This window comes from Protopterus annectens, chromosome 2.part0 (genome assembly GCF_019279795.1).
Source record: "Protopterus annectens isolate FY-2018-M chromosome 2.part0, PAN1.0, whole genome shotgun sequence".
NCBI classification, from domain to species: Eukaryota; Metazoa; Chordata; order Ceratodontiformes; family Protopteridae; genus Protopterus; species Protopterus annectens.
The window spans coordinates 1,320,153,568-1,320,171,041 of NC_056728.1; the positions used below are offsets into that span (position 1 = coordinate 1,320,153,568).

At 39.4% G+C, this 17,474-nt stretch overlaps 1 protein-coding gene across 3 annotated transcripts in view; it reads left to right on the forward strand.

The window, feature by feature from the left end:
• SLC30A9 (solute carrier family 30 member 9) overlaps positions 1–17,474 on the forward strand; it is a 1,654,027-nt gene that overhangs the window by 65,067 nt on the left and 1,571,486 nt on the right. For all 3 annotated transcript variants that reach the window (XM_044061511.1, XM_044061513.1, XM_044061512.1), the window contains one exon: positions 11,688–11,780. The gene's annotated coding sequence lies outside the window, so the exon portion shown is untranslated. The remainder of the gene's footprint in view (positions 1–11,687; positions 11,781–17,474) is intronic.

A 17,474-nucleotide genomic window follows, 5' to 3' on the forward strand; every position in this document is an offset into this window, starting at 1 on the left:
CCTGGCATTTTAACAGGGGTGTGTAAACTTTTTATACCCTGTGTGTGTGTGTGTGTGTGTGTGTGTGTGTGTGTGTGTGTGTGTGTGTGTGTGTGTGTACATGAGATATTTGTGCCACCATATGCAATTTGACGCTGAGGTGCTTAGCCATCACTCACCCACAACACACAAATACAGCCCATTCCTTCCTGTTTTTGACAGGCAGACTCCTTTTGACATATCAGCTAGCCCTGCAGAAATTTTCGATTTTTATTCCTTTTTGTCCTAAAAACATCCTAACAACGATTGCCAAAAAATAGCATTTTTACTGTCTGTTGTATAATCACAATAGCTCAAATAAAGGGTGGAAACCAGTTTTTGTTATAAGTGGGCAGTAAGAGTGCTGAGTGAAGTTAAGTTTCACGTAGAACACCCTAACACTGTCTGAAATCAGTGGTCTGATCACTGTAATTGGACTGATTTGCAGACACCTATTCCTGTCATTCCACACACTTCATGTGTCTTCTAAACAAGTGCCAAAGTGTGTGGAAAAGAGAGACTCAGTAAATCAAAGTAACTGCTTTGCAATGTATAGTAATCGCATGGATTAGCTAACCATGACCTTCCATTGTTTAAAAGGGCAGGGAGAAAAAAGAACCCTGTACTAGGCAAATTATGCAGCACACTCTGCTACTAATGTAATGTCCATCTAGATAACATAACATAGTCAGATATAGGGCCTGCAAATCAAATGCAAGTGTGTGTGGTGTGGGTGGGGTGGGGTGGTGGGCAGGTGTTTACCTTAGAAAAGGCCAAAGCACAAAGGGTTGATTCTGACACATGGTGGGTATTAGCTAGGCTTAAAATGGCCCATAAGGGCAGTTAGCCTAGTACTAACCTATGAACCTATGAAATTCCTGTCCCCACACTGTTACTAGATTGACTGTACTTCCTTGCTATGCTATGACCTGCGTGCTTCTGTTTGTCTGGACTTCATAGAGCAATGAACATATGTCTCCTGCTGTGGTTTCTACTATAGGATTTGACAAAAGTGAAGGACCCTCGATTAGTGGGGAAGTGAGTGATTTGATTTTGTTACAGCTTTAGTTGTCAGCATTTCTGACTTATTTTTTTATATATAACCATTGGTTTGGCAGCCTTAGACAAGTGCTGCTGTTGAAGACTACTGGCTACTGAGTTACTTTTAAGAGAAGGAAACTTAGCTTGAGTCTTTGTTACTGAAGTGCTTATTGTTGCATTTAATTGTGGAAAGCAGACTGCTTTTCTTCCGGGTTGCTTTGTGAGAGGTGGGAACAAGCCGTGTCCTGGGCAAAATTCTGATCTTCAGGCTGTTTTTCCCTGTATTCTGCTTCGTAGCTCTCAACCCTCCATCTCCAAATTGAGGAACATTACCTCTCATAATGTGGAACAAGTGGGCAAAATGTTGAACGCCTACTAACAGGTTACTAATGACTTCAACAAGGAAGCTCACACATGTTTAAAATGTGCTACTTTGTACTTATAAAAAGTTCTTTTGATGCATTAATATGATTCAGTATTGTTCACCATGGATATCCGCTAAAAAAAATTCTTGACACTAAATGAGTGACAGACTCTTTCAGTGTGGAACTTTGCGGAACATGGGCTTTTTAAGACCCCAAATGAGGAATGTTCCTCGTAATGAGGTGCACTTGACAGGTATGTTCTGCTTCCTTTGTGTAAAATTGCTGTGCCCTGTGTGCCTCTATGCTCACCTTGGTTGGGCTTCACAGAACTATGAATAGGTCTCGAGCTGTGTTATCTATTACTTTATTTTGCTTTACTGCCAATGCTTCAACTACCAGGGAAGCAAACATATTCTTTCTTTTTCTATTTTCGGTCTTAGTTATAAGCATTTCTAACTGATGTAATTTTTACTTAATGACTACTGAACTGGCTGCTTTAATGCTACTGTTGAAATGTTAAAATTACTGGCTACTAAGTTTCTTGGTGAGACGATGATACTTAGCTGATTTTTTTTTGTTAAGTCATTGCTCTACTTAGTCACCTTTCTACAGTTAAGTGCAGCAGTGCTTTTCAACTTGGGCTGCTTTGTGAAAGAAATTAATTTGGTTTTGTCCTGACCAGGTAAAAATCCTGATCCCAAGGCGGTTACTGATTGGCACTGTTGCTTCCTTTGCTCGTTTGTTTTAAATTGCTGTGACCTGTGTGTCTCATAGGAGATTACTAGGCTATCAACCTGGAGGTCATTCTAAGCCTAGCTGTTTCATCCCAGTGTAATACCATAGAAATGCTAGTCAGTACCCAAGATTGCATTTAGTGATGAACTGCCCATGTCCAGGATGGTTGTGGGCGCTATCCCCAGTAAGAATTTAAGGAGGCCCCATTCACTCGTCCAGGTGCCTCTTGAGCAGTGTCATAGAGGTGCTCTGTTTCACATGAATTGGTAGCCTGTTACAAAGACGCGGCAGTTGTAAATCTGTCCCTCTAGCCTGTCCTATTTAAGTCACAGGCCATATTTAGGTCCCTGGAATGGGTAGCCCTAGTTCCATTTGATTTCTGGATATGAAGCAAGTTCATCAGGTTTGGGTCTTGGATTGCTCTGTAGGCCAGACAGGAGTCTCCCCTACACATTTTGGCTTGGCTTCACAGAGCTGCACAATGTGTGTTACAGGAGCCCAGTGTATTATATAGATGCAAGTCCTTAGAATTTAAACTGTGACTGTAGCCTTGGTGTCCCTACATTATTCCCCACATGCAGTATCAGTTTTCTTGATTTGGTGCTGCACTGCTGCTCAGCAAGTCCCTATCTGCTGTCAAGAACATTTTAATTCCATCTTTCACCAAAATCCATGAGTAAACTCGACTTCTAATCTCATCTGCCAGCAACTTATCCTACTAAAAGCAAAAAAAAAAACTTGTTTACACAACCAATATCTACCTTATGCCATATTTGTTATATACTTCCAATCCTACTGGAAGCACAGCTCTTCACTAGCAAGGTGCAAGCCTCTTCATAATCTCTTCCCAGTTCTTTTAGCAACATAAACCCCAACCCATGTCCACTAAACCCATTTCCCAAACATGCAGCATTACTTACCCAGCCTTAAATTTTGCCTCCTAAATGTTGGAAACATTGAAAATAATTCTACTACTTGCCACACTGCAGACTTAAAAGCAAATAAAGTAATGACGTTTTATTGAATTTCATCTTCAACATACTATTAATGCAAACATTTTCATTCTGAGCAGGAAAATTGTCTGTTAAATATAACTGCCAGAGAAGCTCACAGTATAATTGTTGATTTTTTCAGTCACCACCCCTCATTTGCATATACCAATTTCCAACAAAAAACAAAAACTCGCACATTTGTTGAAATTAGAGTTGGTCTTACTATGTTGAACTCTAACATTATTAAAATACTTTTACAGCAGAGCAGGGTGAGTAAATTTGTATCTGTAAAGATATTAATGTCTTGCCAATATAAAACAGTGGATATGGCACAAAAAATGAAATTCAGTAGAATTTGATTATTTTATGGGGTTTTGTTTATTTAGTGAAAATTTGTGGGTTTTTGTTGGTCTGTTCAGGTTGATTGCTTTTATGTCATTTTGTTTGGTATTTAAATTCATCTTGGGTATTGTGTATTCTTATTCTGATGAAATCCAAACTTTTTTTTAACCTTAGGGAAATGGTTAGAGGAATGAGATTCTCAGCTGTCCAGTTATATGTAGCAAACCTTTTCCTGTCCAGTCTCCAGCATAGTACCTGGAATGGAAGAGGCAGTGTGGCTGCTGTCTGGATTCTTTTTGATGATATCTTAATATGGGTAGAGGCAATTTCAGTGATGCTGTATTTCTGGACTTCACCAAGGCAATTGACCTGGTTGACTACAACCTACTTTTCAATGTCTTCTCAGCCATAGGCAGTGGAGGCAAAGTAACAAGCTGGTTTTAAAACTTTCCATGTCAAGGTTCAGAAAAATTCTTCCCTCCTTCTAATTATAAGAATTCCTCTATGAAATATATATTTTTTTCTCAACTATCTTTCTCTATATTTATTAACAGACTTCAACTGATCTTTCTCTACCCTTCCAGTAATCTTGTATACATATTGTATAGTTATTTAACTCCCCTACAACAATTACAAAACTGCCAGCACTGGCTCTTGCCCATTTTGACACATTGAGAAAAAAGATGCATGTGATTTAGCAGTGTTTCACAGACACACACACACACACACACACACACACACACACACACACACACACACACACACACACACACACACACACATCCACATAAAGCTATGTTTCCAATGTTGTCTATTTTCATCCATTCAGACCACTTTCTGATATGTAAGGATATAATTGAAACAGATATTAAACTTTCAACATTATTCACAAATGACAGAAGAAAAATGATCGTATTACTGAGCGTGGAAAGCTTTTTATTTCTTGATTGTAGGAAGTAGAATAGCCATGTGAGTTCTGTGGACAGAACTTGAATGGCCTTCCAAAAGAAGTCTTCCTGCAGATTTTTAACAATATTAGGTCTGTTAACAACTTCATGATTCATGTCAAGAATACTGCTACCAGGTCATAAACTAGTAATGTTGCAAAGGTGGGAGGAAGTGGGCAGCCACCTTGAGTGCAAAGCTCTAAGGGGGTGTTATTGGCAGATCCTAGTTGGTCTTCATCAGATTAATTCACTCAGAAATTAATGCAGGTATTTGCATTCGTGGTCAGAACTGAAGCTGTTAGATCTCTGTGTGCTTAAGTTGTAGCGACTGGTTGCTACAGATGTTCATCGTGTTTCACTGTTGCAGTCATGACTGTAGGGTTCTCCCCTGCCGGCAGGCAGTCCTCGGTTGGCCAGAATCCCAAAGTCTGGGTCCGGCGTCTGCTGTTCAGCCATGCTCCCTGATGTCAGAGCACCAGGAGTACAAAGCTGACAGCCGACGCCATGTTCTCCAGTCTTTCTTGCCGTGTGGTGATAGCAGTTCGCAAGTGCCGGTCGGCTGACTCCTGACAATTTTTTCTAATCGAACTTCAGTCTGAAGACTTTCTTCTCCTACTCAAAGCTAAGTACCCCGTTGGGGAAACATTTTTCTTGCTCCAGTCCGATGTCAGAAAAAGTTAATAATTGTATTTCATATGGGAAGCAAATACCTCATAAGGATTTTCATTCTTACTGTATTCCTTGCTTAGGCCCTGACCATGACGTAGCTAGTTGTCGGTTTTGTGCTAGATTCAATCAACGTACTATTAAACGAAGGTACGATTTTGCTTTTCATTACTTCAGTAGGCGTTTTAATTACAAAATGTCGTCAGATACGGTTCCGGCTACCGGAGTTCACAAACGACGCAAAGACAAAGACAGGCCTTCGAGGTCCAAATCAGACGATATCGCACAAGCAGAGCCAGCTTCAGGTTCGGCCGTCATCCGTGAGGCGCTTTTGCAGCCCCTGTCGTCGGCCATTTCGGAACCGATAGCCAAAATGGACTCCCACGAGGAGCCAACTAGGCCTTTGAATATTTCTGTTGCAGGACCTTCGGACAATGCTCCTTCGGATGGGTCTGGAGCCGCTGTGCAGGTACCGGCTTCCGAAGGGGTTTTCAGGCCTACTCAGCTTCTTATAAAGGCAAAGCCAAAGACAAACTTTCTCTTTTTCACCTAAATTGGACTCATATAACCCAAGACAAGTGGGTTCTGGATGTGGTTTCAAGAGGTTACAAATTCCATTTTCATACCCCACCAAGGCCAAGCGGATGGCCAGATCTTCCAAAACATCAATGGTCAGAGGCATTAAACCAGGTGGAATCTCTCTTGGCTATGAAAGCCATAAAACTAGTTCCACTTTCAGAGATGGGACAAGGTTTTTACTCAAGGCTCTTTCTAGTCCCCAGGAAGCAAAATTCATGGAGACCCATTCTGGATCTGTCAGTCTTGAACACTTTTCTAGAGATACCAAAATTCAAGATGCTTACTCTACAGCAGCTACTGCCAATGCTGACCAAAAATGCATGGATGGTAACTTTGGATTTAAAAGAAGCATATTTACACATTCCCATCAGACAGGAACGCAGAAAATACCTCAGGTTCAAGGCAGGATCGAGGCACTATCAATTCTCTGCGGTGCCCTTTGGATTGTCTACTGCGCCCAGGGTCTTCAAGTGCCTGGCTCCAGTAGTAGCTTATTGCAGACTCAAGGGAATTCAAATTTACCCTTATCTGGACGACTGTCTTATTCAGGCAGACAGCAAGGATGTCTTACTCCAGCATCTACAGTTTGTTCAGAATCTTCTCAAGTCCCTGGGATTCACTGTAAACATAAAAAAGTCAAATTTGACACCCTCACAACAGATAATTTTTCTGGGCGCTTCTCTAAACACAACAACCCAGATGGCATTTCTGACATACGAAAAACAATTACAGCTGGCTTCAACTTTCAAAACCTTGGCAACTTCAACTCAGCTATCTGCAAGGAGATTCCTGCAGGCTCTGTGTTACATGGCCTCCTGCATCCTTCTCGTACCATATGCAAGACTACATATGAGGAAAATACAGTGGTACCTAAAAAGTGTATGGTCTCAGCATTGCCACAGTCTAAACATACTTATCTCCGTCCTGCCTTGTCTTCAAAAGGAATTCCTTTGGTGGTCCAAGGCATGTACTCTAAACAAAGGAAAAACCCTTCTGTCTGCCTCCTGCCACTCAGATACTAACCACGGACGCCTCAGATTATGCATGGGGAGCCCATTTTCGGGGCAACTGTCTGCAGGGCCTTTGGACAAAGGATCAGAAGCACCTGCATATCAATTTAAAGGAAATGTTAGCCGTTCAGAAAGCTCTTTTGGCCTTCAGGAATCTTGTACAACCAGGACAACTACTGATACGGACAGACAACACCACAGTTATGTGGTACATAAACAAGCAAGGGGGATCTCATTCCTATCCCCTTTGCAGACTAGCCATGAATCTTTGGAACACAGCTCTAGCTTGCAAACTGGACCTTCAAGCTCAGTTTCTACCAGGGAAGCAAAACTTCCTGGCAGACAGTCTGAGCAGAAACCTGTCGGACCCACACGAATGGATGCTCGACACCGAAATATTCAGGATGATTACAGCAGTCTGGGGATGTCCTCACATAGACCTCTTTGCATCCCACCTCAATCATCAACTACAAATTTTTTGCACCAGGACTTTCCACGATCAAGCTTGGAAAGTGGATGCTCTATCATTCAGTTGGAGAAACCTCTCTGGATATGCCTTTCCGCCTCTTCCTCTTCTTCCACGGGTATTACTAAAGATCAAGCAGGACAAGCCCAAGATGATAATCTTGCTGGCCCCAAATTGGCCTCTACAGTTTTGGTACCCAACACTGAAAAACCTTTGTCTGGAGCCCCCCTGGGTTTTACCACAGACTCCAAACCTTCTGTCCCAACACCAGGGTCAGATTCTACACTCCCATGTCAAAACTCTCAGCCTTGCGGCCTGGTTAATCCAGGGTCTTTGATTCATTCTCTCCTACCCAAGCAGGTTATGGATGTCATTTTAGAAGCCAGACGTCCTAGCACTAGAAAATCTTATGCAGGAAAATGGAAAAGATTTTGTTCCTGGATGCAGGCTCAGGATTCTGATCCTCTTATTCCTAACAGTCCTCAGATTTTACTTTACCTGACAGACCTCTTACATAAGGGTCTCTCTTTCTCTTCCATAAAGATACATGCCTCTGCTATTTCTGCTCATTATAATACAGACCCTCCTATCTTTTCCCACCAGCTCATGAGACAATTTCTCAGAGGAGCTAAGAACTTAAGGCCCCCTAGATCTCCTCCCATTCCTGCTTGGGATCTCAGCTATGTTTTGGAAAAGCTCACCTTGCCTCCTTTTGAGCCTGCTGCCTCATCTGACATCAAGTTTTTATCTTGGAAGACAGCCATCCTGTTAGCTCTGACCTCTGCCAGGAGGGTTTCAGAGTTGCAAGCTCTTATGGCTGTGGAACCTTATATTATTTTTCATCAAGACAGGGTGTCTTTAAGGACTAATCCTACTTTCATGCCTAAGTTGGTTTCCAAAATTGCTTTAAATCAAACTATTCACTTGCCAACTTTTTTCCCCACTCCTCAAAATAAAGGGGAAAGGATCTTACATTCCTTGGATGTACACAGACAACTACGTTTTTACCTGGACACATCAGGAAATCAGAGCAATTGTTTGTTTCTTATGCTTCAAGTTCCCAAGGTAAAGCCATTTCAAAACAGACCATTTCTAAATGGATTGCTCATGGAATCAGATTTTGCTATTCACACCATGGAAAGCAAATCCCAGGGAGTATAAGGACTCACTCTACCAGAGCTGCTGCCACTTCAGATGCCTTCCTCAGGGGAGTTCCTACCAAAGACATTTTGGAAGCTGCAACTTTGAGTTCAGTGCATACTTTTTCCAAGCACTACAATCTACCTCTCTACTCTAAGTCTAGGGCAGGCTTTGCTTCTGCAGTCTTGCAGGGTCTTATAGCTGCCCCCTCTACTTTATGACCACCTCCCTTTCTTTCTGCTTTGGGATTCTACCCTACAGTCATGACTGCAACAGTGAAACACGATGAACATAGTACAGTTGTGTACACTTACCATAAATGTAGATGTTAGAGTGACTTCACTGTTGCAGTCTGGGTTTCCCTCCCTCCTGTCCCTTCTTATTTTTTCTTTTGTGTGGTTCCTTTTTTCACCCTTGTTCTGAGGTGTATTTGCAAAGGGTATGGGACCTTACTCATTTTGGAACTTCTGACATCTGGGGCAAGAAAAACTGGAGAACATGGCGTCGGCTGTCAGCTTTGTACTCCTGGCGCTCTGACGTCAGGGAGCATGGCTGAACAGCCGACGCCGGACCCAGACTTTGGGATTCTGGCCGACCGAGTACTGCCTGCCGGCAGGGGAGAGAACCCTACAGTCATGACTGCAACAGTGAAGACACTTGAACATCTACATTTATGGTAAGTGTACACAACTGTACTATGTGGTAACTAGCAAGTAGTTGCTACAGTTTAAAGAAAGGTAAGAGGTTTTTTTTCCCTTAGCTGAAGGAGGAGGAGAGGTAGGGTGGGCCACAGGAAAACAGGATACTGCATTTCAGAATTTCCAGCCATCAAATAGCAGAATTTTGTTTTTGCTACTCTGGGATGAGGGGCTTCAGATCAGAGGATGGCTGTGAGGATTAAATGAAGCAGCTATGACTGTGATCTTAAAAAAAATGCCAAATGTTTGTTTTCTACTAGACAGAAAGCCCTCCCCTCGAAGCTCCCTTTTTTATAAATGGGTTAAATTACATCAGTTTCCTCTTTTTTGCAGTCAGGCTGTCAGTGTGGCACTGTTTACAACCTTGGGTCATTTCATCCAGACATCACTCCTTACCTCTTACAGAAGATTTGCTTACAGTGACCATAGCTTGTCATTGCCGCCTTCCAAAATATTGGAAATTACTGCCTACCCCATGAAATGTTCCCTATATTTTTAAACAAACTGAAAAAGCATGTTTTCAAAACTGCCAAATGCAAATGCTTCCAGGATAATATGTCTGCATAACTGACTTGGACACTATTACTTTTAAATGTAGTCTAATAGCAGTAATCACTAAGATGTAAACTGTAAGCTCTTCCTGTAACCCTAAATACCTTACACCACCCAAAATGTTTTTTTTTTCTTTCATTTTTCTCTTTCCTCTTGTCTTTCTGTTCCAGTGGTGCAACCTAAACACCAAAAAATAAATTAAATACAATTAATTGAATTAGATTTACTGGATTTTCTCAAGTTTAACATTTCTGATGGTGACATATGTTATGGTTGTTTTCAAATTTGCATTCAGTATAATGCAGAGTACTCTGTCAATCAGGCTACTGCTACACCTGCAATAAGTTTTTTTTATGTATACTGTAATATTATATTTTAAATGTTATTTTTTCTGTTTTGCTGTTTTTCAAATGTTTTATGTTGCTGTTTATTGCTGTGCTACATGGCTTATATTGTGTTATGTGATTATATGTTTCTTGAGTTTGTACTCCTGAAAAGGACAAAGAGGATCAGTGCTCTACCCCAGCTATTGGATTTAAACAAGCAAATACATAATAAGTCCCATCTTAGAGTAAGAATAATAAGGTATAAAGAAAGAGCACAACATAGTCTTTTTTTGGACAGAAATGTCCACTGGAATAAAAAAGTAGTGAGGAGTGTGCCATTTACAGTATATACCATAACAGCCCAAAAGAAATGCTAGCATTCCCCATCCTAATACAGTCATGTAGCTATACAGATTTGTTTATTTCAAAGAAGTGACCTGACATATCTCATGAGTGGATTATAATTCTAAGTTCCCTGAAGAAGTCATACAAATGTGATTAGAACATTAACATGTATATTCTGAAATAGGGGGGTGCCTGATGTTCTTCTATCTGACAATGTCCCGTTGCACTTAAGTTCTGAATTTAATGGATTTCTGTATGAAAAGGGATTGAAGTGTAACCTCCAGTCCCCACTTCTGTCAGTCCATTGAGTAAGCAGAAAAATTTGCAAAAACAGTGATAAATCTCATGAGAAAGTTCTGTAGTAAAAGCTGTGAGGATTTTTATCTTGCACTTCTGAAACACTTTACTTAACTGTGTCATATGTTGAGAGACATATAGTTGAAAAAACATATAATGTACTTTAGCCATATTAGTGATTACCTGCAAATTAATATTATGTAAAGGAAACATTGGAAACAAATTGGAAAAACAGGAGTACTTCTGCTGTGGTAAGAGTTGCAGAAAACTTCCAGATAGTGCTCTTCTGGGTGGGTAGAATTTTCCCATCCCACTTGCAGTGATCCTTGATAAGGGTGTATGGCCCCTCCCCAATCTGTAGACTTCTGTAAAAGAAAATATGCCCACATATAGTTGTGCCTGACAAAAATAACAAACAGTACCATACAGTTACCATAACATTATTAAATTTTCAGAATAGGTGGTACCATTATATTAAAAATCTTTAAATAACACGTTGATGCTAAATGTCATATACTGTTCATACATAAGTCATGCTGTCATCTGTATGCCACTTGCACAACACATTGCTTTTTTGAGGAGCAGCAGTTGAGGGAGGTTCAAACTGAAATGTGCAAACAGTTCATTAAATGTTGTCCTGAGGAGCAGTAGTACTTAAAAAATAGACTACCAGAGTATGAGATGTACTTTGCACAGAGGGAGAGAGGCAAACTGATGGAAATTTGCAAGGGTGAAGGATAATTAGAGCAGGCAAATGTGTAAGGAAAGGCTAGTATCCATGGAGCAGCAATCTTGTTATTGTAATGTCTACAGTAGACGCTTGTATGCTGTTTCTGTGTGCACTGATTTTTTTTTTTTTTTTTAACACAAAAGGTATATTGAATCATCCTTTAATTGTTCTGAACTGTTTGCCTTTGCATCATTTTATTGTGTGGTACTTGAGTATTATTTTCTTTTGTTCATTATATATATATCCAGCCCTGATTGCTATAAATCTTGTTACCTACCAGTGGACCTGGTCATGAATGAAAAGGGTCTTTGAACCACTTTTGTCTTTTGGTTAACATATCTGTGTCATTTATTTGGATTTATTTATGTATGTGGCAATAAGAGACTCCAGTGTTAATTTAAATATTTTTTGTTTTGTTTTCATCCTTTTTCTTACTAGCTTGCTACATTATGAGATTTAGTAGCACATATTAACTATTGAAGAATGTGATCTTGGATTTGGCAGCCTGCTCCACTTAATCCCTATATACAGGTAAGTATTCCTGTGTTTGTGGACCTGCATCATTTGAGTAAGAGTGTGGGTTATATACAAATGCCTTTTTTGCTTAGAAATTGTATTGTAACATAAATTCAAGTTATATATTGCCTGATATTTCACAGTTTAACCTGGTTCTCTTGTTCTTGTGTTTCAAAGGTAACATTGAGATATTGCCATGTCATTTGTTTTATTTTCACAGTAAAATGAAAAGAAAATTTGTATACACAATTTTGCATAGCCTTGCGTAGTGCAAATGAAACTTATGTGTTTAACATAATTGTAACCCTGTGTCCATATTCTTCAACCAGCAGAGTTCATGGTGGTGGATCACTTGGCAAAATGAGTGTATACATCCTTTACTGTTTCTGTATAGGTGCTAAGTTATTCATCACATGTCTGTAGGTTCCAGCAAGAGTTTGCTAAGGAGTTGGTAAAGTAGTTGGATTAGCTGAAGAACATTGAATAAAAAACTCTGCTCATAAGCTGTTTTTTTTAGGTAGTGACCGTTTCCTCCATTTGTAACGTCAACATATATTTGGGTCACAGACAAAGGGAATGCCGCTTTACTTAGTCAGAATATTGTGTGCATCCCTAGAAAAGTTTTTGCTGGCAAGTGTGGGTCTGCTTATTCAAAAATTCCTTATTAAAAATATATATATATATATATATATTAACGTACATCTTCTATCTCAGTTACACTGGGCAGGAGTAATTTATTGCGTTTAGCTTGGGGTTTAGTGCAGGCAGTTGACCATTTATGTATGTCTGTTTCTGGTAAAAGAAAATTGATTGTTCATTTTCTGAAGAGATTCAAGAGTTTGAACAGCAACATGATGCTGAAAGCACAGATTTTGTTGTTTTCACAGAATTTTGATTCAGGTTCTGAAGAGAGTGTGGCTTTGGAAATTGTTGAAGTATTCTTTCTCTGAAACAATTTCTAAAATGCATCAATTGTTTCAGTGAGAAAACTGTTTTTCATTCCCTCAGGAAATATTATGATTTGTTAGAACTAGAATTTATAGAACCTACTCTTATTCTGCCTGTTCTCTTTGCTTAGGAGATGTTTTTGTCACAGCCTGCATTTTCCCTGACAGCCCACCTGCTACTCCTGAGAAAGAAAATAGACTTTATAAAGTGCCTCAGTATTATGTTTTTAATACACTCATCCCAGATCTGATCAGCAGGTATTGTTTTAGTAAATCCAGCTGCTACAAAACATACGGTTAATATTAATCCTTCTACTGACAAGAATGGAGATGCTTTTGATAAGTTTGGGGAAAAGTGTATTCTTCTAGAACACTTGTTTTTAGAATTCTCAGTTGTCAGGATCATATGTTAAAGTTTTATGCTTGCCTGTTGTGAGAACACGAGGAATATTTTGGCATCTGTTTCTTGTTGAGAGGAACAATTTGCTTTGTGCAACTTGATGTCTTATGTGTCTCAGTTGACTGCCCATTATTTGAAATGTGCTTATTTCTTTGCTGATGCCACTTCCAGGACTGCTTTCACTGGGAATGTTCTGAGGAGGTTTGCTTGGATGCATTTTCAGAACCTCCCAGAGGATGTCAAAACTGAGATTTTGAATTCTTCCTTGGATAAAGAACTTGTTTTAGACCTTCTGCTGCAGAGGTCAGTAAAAAGTGTGATGAGAGATGATAGCTGATTCAGTAAGATATTTCAGATTTTTCAGCTCTCCTTCTTTAAATTTGCCAAGGAATTCAGTGCTTCTGCCATCACATTCTTTGAAAACAAATTAAACAATCCCCGTGATCTGATGGAAAGCAAATGTTTAAAAACAATGACAAGAAGCTGCTGGAAAGCAAATGTATAAAAACAGTGGTAGGGAGATTCCAAAAAGAAAGGATAACCCTTCAAAACAAAGGACATTCTAATAAGCCTGAATGATGATTTGAAGGATTTCCAACTCCTTTCACACTTGCAGTCCTTTAATCCTTCCAGAATGTTCGAAGCTCCATCTTGCTCATTGGCAAAAGGTAGTTTCAGACAGGTGGGTTCTGGGAGTAATCCATCAAGGTTACAGATGACAGTTGGATTCTGCCCCTCGCTTTTCAGGAAATTCCTTCTCACCTGTTAACTCTCTTCCCTCTTGTCATTCAGCATATGGTTATAGAGAGGTAATAGAAGCTGTTCTTCCTCCTCCTCAGATAGGGGAAGGGTTTTATTCTAGAATATTCCTGGTGCCAAAGAAAGAAGATTCTTGGAGACCAGTTCTGGTTCTTTCTTTTCAGGACCAGTTTGCAATTGTTCTCAGGTAAAAGAAAATGCTCTTTCTTCACAACTTTGTTGCCCCTAATTCCAAATTTGAGTTTTCTAGTGACCTTGGATGTAAAAGATGCATATCATTATATTCAAATGGATCCAGATTTCCAACGTTTCTGAAGGTTGTCTGTGTTGTGATCGCATTACAAGTTTTTTACATTACACTTTGGTTTATTTACTGTTCCTTGGGTTTTCACAGAGAGTGTGTGCTCCTGTGATAATACCTTGCAGTCTGCAGTAGGCTAGCATTCTCCTGTTTTCTAAAAGAGTTGTTTACCTTTGCAGAGTCTTTTTCAAAGTGTCAGAAATCCCTCAGTTGTGTAAAAGGTCTCCTACTTAGACTGGGATTCTAAGAGAATTTACTGAACTCTTTGTCACACTCCTTCTCACAGGATTGTTTTCTATGGGTGTTATCCTGGACACCTCAGTTTACAGAGCTTTTCTTCTAGATGAAAAAGTACATTTGTATTTGGATCTATGCCAGAAATGTTCCACTGAGACTACCATCTCAGCAAGGGAATTTCTCAGGATTCTGGGTCACACCGCTTCATCGATACTTATATTAGATCTTGTAGGACTTCACAGGAGAAAAAAATCCAATGGTTCCTAAAATCAATGCCCTGGCAGTTAAAATTCCAGTTTTGTTATTTATAAAAACAAAAATGAAAACTCCAGCAAAACTAGAACTTCCACTGAGTGACCTCCCAAACCACTTGTATCAGAGGCACATGGGATATATGCAAATGAACCTTATGAACATCAGGCGTTTGAGCTGAAACGCCTGATGTTCATAATGTTCATTTGCATATATCCCATGTGCCTCTGATACAAGAGGTTTGGGAGGTCACTCAGTGGAAGTTCTAGCTTTGCTGGAGTTTTCATTTTTGTTTTAGTGACCTTCTCACTCATTGTTTTAGTTTTGTTATTTATGAAAAGGGAGAATTTGTGGTGGATGCTAGATTTCTCAGAATTCAGATCTTCTAGTCTCCCTTCCTCCTCCAGGACAGTCAGTCTCAACAGATGCCACAGACTTTGGGGAACAGTTCTGTGCAATAAAAACGACAGACCAAAACACATAAACATAAAATGGATGTTAACTCCTATAAATGCTCCCAGTTCTTTAAACCATCTGTGGTTTCTGTGACCTGGAAGCAGAAGCTTTTCCTTGGAGATGAATGCTCCTTTATGCTTTTCCACTCTTTTTTTCACTAATAGTAACCATGATCATTCTGAAGATTAAAAAAAATGTTCCAAAGATAATTGTGGTGACTCCATTCTGGTCCAGGCAACCGTGGTTTTCCCTTCATGAGAAGATGGCCAGAGGCCGTTACTACAAGCTTTCTCACCTACTGGATTTACTCACACAAGATCAGAGATGTCTGAGAATCCTGATGCCAAGCAACTACAACTGACTGCTTAGATTATAGAATTTTAATACTTTTTAGGTACCTTATTTTTCACTGGATGTACAGCAGGTATGTTTTAAAGGAGGCAAGAAAACCTACTGCTAGAAAATCGTATATTAACAAGTGGAAAAGGTTTTCTAGTTGGTGCCAGCAAAAGAATCCTCACCCATTCATTGCTAGTATGTCTCTACAGTATTCGTGTGAGTTACTATCTTTTGGCCTGTTTTACTCCTTGGTCAGTGTTCAGCTGTCCGCCATTTCATCGTGTCTGACCACAGATTCCTCTCTTTCAATGCAATCTCACGTGAGAATGTTTTTGAAAGGAGGGTTGCATAAGAAGCCTCCTGAGAAACAGGTGGCTTCTCCTAGGGGTCTTATTTTTTTAACTCTTGCTCTATTTTGAAAAGGCTCATTAGGATGACTTGAGGTTCTTAACATAGAAATTAGTCTTTGTCTTTGTGTAAAGGTTAAAGCAATTAGTATTTTAAGTTGAAAGCTCTCATAGTGGGTCAATCTTATCTCAGTTTCCACAATGAGATTTCCTTAAGACCTAGTCCTTTGATTGTGCATAAAGTAAAGCTACCTTAAGAGAAGCTATCCTTCTCCATATTTTATTTGAAGAATCTAAAACTGAGGGAGAAATGTCTTAATACCCTGAATGTTTACAGACAACTATGGTACTATCTTGGCATCACAAAATGTTTCAGAACTTCATTTTGTGACTAGTGTGAACTACTAACTATAGCACGTACTGTTTACCAGCACATTATATGGAGTTTTGTATACCCATATTTCCAACCTCATGTGCTGCCCACTCTAAATCTTCGTATAGTATTTGAACTCATCCTTTTGTCAAGTTTCTACTGAACATCTTCAGAAATTGACAGATGTATCTATATTCTGTAAAGATGTATTTTTATTTCTCATAGAGGTGCTAACCGCATAGACAGCATATTTCTCTCCTTTCCCTTTTATTTATTTATATTTAACATTTTCCACAAACGATCTTCCATATGACTGTTACCCTGTGCTTATTTAACATTCAGCCTTTCTGAAAAAATATATACTGGCTTCTGTTGGTTTCTTGCTGTTACTTGCATTTACATGCATGCATAACGAAGTATATTTAACTATTTATTATGACCAACTAGTCTTAAGTACAATAAATACATTGAGACAAACTGCTTCAGTTAATACGCATTTACTATTACATTTTCCTTTTGGATCTACAAGCATGCAACACAGATTCTGTCAGCTCTCTATGGCAAATTCCCAAAGCTTGTTTATACACACTCATATTTATACCAAAAAGTCTGATATTTTTTCTTGGTGTGATGTATTACAATCTGCCTTTGTATAACACTTTTCTTTGTTGTTCTAATTTATGATTTGTCCTTGATTCTTTTTCAAGTTCGGTCGTCCAGGGAAACTCAGTCTTGCATTATCTGAAATGTGGTGTTCCAGCACTGTCTGAAACTTGATGTTCCAACTTTGTCTTGCTTGATGTTACAGCCCTTTACTTCATTGATGTCCGTCCAGCTGCCATCTGTGCAGTTATTTTTACAGACTTTGTTTCTCAGTAACATACTCCTTTACATGGGTGCCAATATTTAATTAAGCTATGCCAGCACACTTACTAATTTCTATTTTTCAGCATTTTATACTATTCCTAAAGTAACCCTTTATATTTTGCATCATTCTTGCAGCTTTTTACTCAAGCTAATAATCATGCTAGTGAAAAGACAGTGAACTATTATTCTTTCAGTTCCCCGTTATTTTTTATTTTTTTTTTTTGGAGGAACGGGCTAAACTTCAGTTAAAGTAAAGACTGCATTTGTTTCATCAGCATTGCTATTTACAGTATTTACTATGACTTGTTGAGTTTTCCGCTGTGCTACAGCGGTAGCGTTGTTACCTCACAGCAAGAGATTCACCCGTTCGATTTTCGGCTTGGCTTGGGAATGCCTTCTGTATGGAATCTGCATGTCCTCCCCGCGGTTGG